This window comes from Erythranthe guttata, chromosome 3 (genome assembly GCF_056151865.1).
Source record: "Erythranthe guttata isolate IM_541 chromosome 3, IM_541, whole genome shotgun sequence".
NCBI classification, from domain to species: Eukaryota; Viridiplantae; Streptophyta; class Magnoliopsida; order Lamiales; family Phrymaceae; genus Erythranthe; species Erythranthe guttata.
The window spans coordinates 11,401,027-11,405,904 of record NC_142535.1 but is presented as its reverse complement, the minus strand read 5'-3'; the positions used below and the strand labels follow the sequence as shown (position 1 = coordinate 11,405,904).

General features: G+C 29.5%; 1 pseudogene; it reads right to left on the bottom strand.

Moving 5' to 3' along the window:
- Nucleotides 1-2,071: 2,071 nt before the first annotated feature.
- On the bottom strand, nt 2,072-4,367 carry LOC148771783 (uncharacterized; annotated as a pseudogene).
- Between the last annotated feature and the right edge of the window lie 511 nt (nt 4,368-4,878).

Sequence of the window (4,878 nt, the reverse complement as noted above, 5' to 3'; positions counted from 1 at the left end):
AAAGTTAAAAAATAATATGCCTATAAATATAAAAATTCATCAAGTAGTGGGTAATGGGTATTGAATAATGGAGAGGGACAAATTTGGAATATGAAAAAGCCTGGATCTACTACTAATATTGAAAATGAGGGTGGATAAACTCTTACTTGAAAAAAAAGTAGAGGGAGTTTTCACTAATAGCCCATTTTTTTTAACATCCTTTGCAGAGATGAAAACAAAGAAATATTTATTTCCGACAATCATCATTTCATTCGCTAAAAAAACACAACAACCTTCCTTGAACTACTTCCGCAAGCCTTGTCGATTTTTTCTTGAACAAATCACCATTATGCATGATTACATTACCTACAAATATCAGTTCAACCGAACAAATAAAATTAAATGCTTCAACAAATCAGTATTTTACCGAAGAATTTATTTCAAATTTATTTTTATAATTTAGATACGCAAGTGGAAAATTAAATTATTATAATTTCAAATTACTAAAGAGTATGTCATTATTTTTTGGGAGATGTTGCAACTACATTTAAATTATTATTATGTCATTAGATACTATGACAAATGCGAAAATTATTAAATGACATGTGAATTTAAAATATTTGGACAAAACTTATTAAAAATACAATTGATAACTTCAGGTTAGGTGAGAATCACTCGTGTATTGAGTATGTAGAAATTACATCAACACTCATTAATCATTATGAGAGTTAGTACCTAGTATTTACCAATAGGGTAAAGGTCTAGGGTTTTAGCATTGCGCCTAAATGTATCAATAACATTTCGGCTCTGTACTCTTTTTTATGTCCCATGGTATATGTCAAGCTGTACTGCAGGTATTGTAATGAAATTCTACAATATATTTAATGTATTATAATTATAACTATTACATAATATTCATATCATGGCAGGAAAAAGAAAAGAAATATTCAGATCGAATGTAGTTGATAACAAATACACGATATTTAAATATATTCAAATAATAAAAATATTATAGACATGTTATTGAAAATATAGCATCATTGCACCTATTAATTATTGTACACATCGAACTTTTCCTCGTCATTCTTTTCATATTCATCCCTGCATATCGCACTCAACTTTTTTCATTATTCATATCTACAAAAAATAAGAAAATAAAATAATAGTTAGATAATATTTTCGTGTATACGATAAATCAACATAAATCAAAAAAATTGTACATATGCGTATTGAAATACATAATATATATATATATATATATATATATATATATATATATATATATATATATATATATATATATATATATATATATATATATATATATATATATATATATATATATATATATATATAAATATTACATATATTTTAATCTAATGATAATAGACAATTATATAAATGTACACGAAAAAAATTTATCTAAAAAAAAAGGTAGTTCAGAAAAAAAAATAAATAAAAAAAAAAGAATTACGAACTTGGATGATGGAAGAATTTTTTTTTTTTTTTTTTCTGAATGGAGATGGATGAAGAGCATGAATGTGATGGGTTGGATATTTTATAGGTGGATAGCAATGTTCTCAAAACCGGACCGGACATTGACCCTGCCAAGCTATCGGGTCACGGTTGGACCGATTCAACCGGGGTCCAACCGGGTTTTTGAATAATTTATTTTTAATTATTTATATTTAATTTATATAAATACGTAAAAATAGCATGTTTATTACCAATATCAAATATTCACATGAGTTAACCATAAAATTATAAATCAAACCATAAAATAACAGGGAACATAAATCATAGTCATCTTATAAGTCAAAACTCAAAAGTTAACATTTAATTTAAATCAAAACTCAAGAATAAAAAAAAATAAAAGGTCTTGCATCCAAAACAAACATTTAAAATAAGTCTCATATCAAAATCAAATATTTAAAGTAAATAGTAAATGCATATGAAAGACACTATCATCTTCATATATCACTCTTCCTCGTACTCATCTCCAATTTCATCTTCATCTCCACCTTCATCTCCTCCATGGGATGTCATTACATCGAACTCATCCTCTTGACAATTTAAAAAAAAAAAAAAGAAAAACAATTAATGGATTGAAAATAATTTTAAACTATTTAAATTTCATGAAATAAAGTGCATATAAATTTAAAAAACAAACCTTGTGTGCTTGACTCTCCAACGCCATCCTTTGGATATTCTTCTTGCACCATATTTTCAAGTTCATCATAGTCAAGTTCTCCTTCTTCCTCATTTTCCACAATCCAAAATTCCGTTTTTTCAATTGACTCGTAATCAACTGGATCGTATGATCTTTTGGAGACAGCCAACCTAAATAATTATAAATAATTGTAACATTAACATGAACAAAAAGAATTAATATAAGATAATTATTTGTTAAAAACTACAAAATTAACTTTAAAGACTTAAAGTAACTCACCTATTTTTCAATCGCAAATTATAATGAACGTAAACAAGATCGTTCAGTCTCTTATGCTCCAATCTATTTCTTTTCTTGGTATGGATGCGTTCAAATACGTTCCAAGTGCGCTCACATCCAGAAGAAGAAGCAGTTTGACTAAGAATTTTTATAGCCAACTTTTGCAAGTTTGGCGCGTCGAAACTGAACAATCTCCACCATTCATCTATTTAAAAAAAAAAATTTATGAAAGACATAATCATTAATTAATAATTATTAATTAGTAAAAAATGCATTTTATAATTTATATATACTTCAAATATATAGTATATAAAATTGTAAAACAGGTAACAACATAAATAAAATAAATATTAAATAACAGTAATATGAATCGATCTTTACCTGGTCGGGTGATTTTACTATAAGTTAATGCTGTCGGACGAGCAAAACATCTCTCGCGATTACGAAAAAATCTTAACTCATCCAAAATCGCTATGTTATTGACGTCCTCCATTTTATCTATCACATTCAAAACTCCACCCATAATCTCAGGCTCAGTACAAAAAGTAGATTTGTCATACTGAAAAGCAGGATTCAGATAATACGCTGTTGCATAAAGATCTTTACACATCATACGATCCCATCTACTGTCAATAATATCAACGTAGGGCTTGTACAACTTTTTCTTGTTTTTAAATATATTCATAATCCCCTTTCGTGCTCTAAACATGCCCTCATAAATATATACCATAGATGGTTTTTCATCAGTATCACAAAGACGCAAAAGTCGTATCAACGGCGTCATAACCCTCACAATCACCAAGCAGTTATTCCAAAAATTCTCATCCAACACAATTTGTTTTACTTCTCTACATTTTTGCATCTTTAGATATTGCTTATAGTCAGTACTAACAACCAATGCTTGCAAATCATCCTTTTGCGCATACAAACTTTGTAATGCAATAAAAGTAGTTGCAAATCGAGTTGCACCAGGACGGATAATTTCTCGCCACCCCTTTCGATTTCTTAACTAGTTCAAGGCGAACTTATGATTATACACAAAAACAAGAACTTTTGATGCAAGAACGGCTAAAGATTGAACTGTGGGCATATATCTCCAACATCTTTAAATATCAAATTAACACAATGAGCTGCACAAGGTGACCAAAAAATGAATGGATATTTCTCGATGAGTCTAGAACCCGCAGCTTTATAATTGGCCCCATTATCCGTTACCATATGAACAACATTACGAGGACCAACCCACTCTATAATGTCAGCAAACAAATTACACAATGTATCAGCATTTGTGCAAATATCAGAAGCATCAACAAATTTGATAAATGAAATCCCCTTTGGACAGTAAACCAAAAAATTAATCAAAGACCTTTGCCTAATGTCAGTCCAACCATCCCCATTATTGTACAACCAGTGTCAGCCCAAGTATCTCTAATAGAGTCAATCATCAACGTAACATGTGTCTTAGCATCATTCAATAAATTGACACGCAAAGCATGATAAGAAGGATGTGTATATCCATGACCCATACTAGCTATTTTATTGATCGCAGCTTGAAAGTAAGGTGAAGTGCAAGCATTAAATGGAATACAAGCATCATAAAACCACAATGCAATGGCCAAGTCAGTATCTTTCCATTTGTCTTTACTTTGCATGCATGCTTTAATAGTAGGTTGGGAAGAAAAGAAAGACTTACACCTTTTTTACAAAATGAGTCAATAGCATATGAAGCTTTCCTTTTTCCATTCGAAACCTCTGTTTGAGAAGGAATTTCCAGAATTTCATCTTCTTCGTAAGCATCTAAATCTTCAGCCATCACTTTCTTGGCCTTACTTTTTTGCGCATGAGCATCCAACAAATCTTTGATTTCAAGCTGAACCTCTAAACTAACTTTTTGGCATGCAGTCACGGTTCCTTTAACCCCAGAAAGGTATTGCTTCATCCTATTAATACCTCCACCTGCAAATATTTTTTTTACAAAATCCACAAATCCATATCTTCTTCCCTTTCGCGTTAGTACCCTCAGTAACATATTTTCATGCTACGTCTTTCTTTTGTCTAATCGAAGGAGCCGATGAAGCTTGTGTCCCCGAAGACGTTGCATTGTTTTCAGCCATACTTTTCTAATAAAATATGAGAAAATTAAAAAAATAAACATAAATTGTCTTTACTTTTCATTACATTTGATTGTATGTGCATGCCTAAATATTAAATACATATTAAACTACAAATTATAAAGTCGAAAGCAACTAACTCATGTATCCATTAATCAACTAACTGAAACAAACAAGTAATTATTTGTGTACTTCAAACATAATTTCAAGATTTATTTGCTAAATTATATAATAGTTAAAAAAATATAAATTCTATGTAATTAGATCTATTTTCCAATAAACGAATTCATAAATTTATAATCTGAAAAAAAGTTTACCAGAGCGACGGCAATTTCAGAA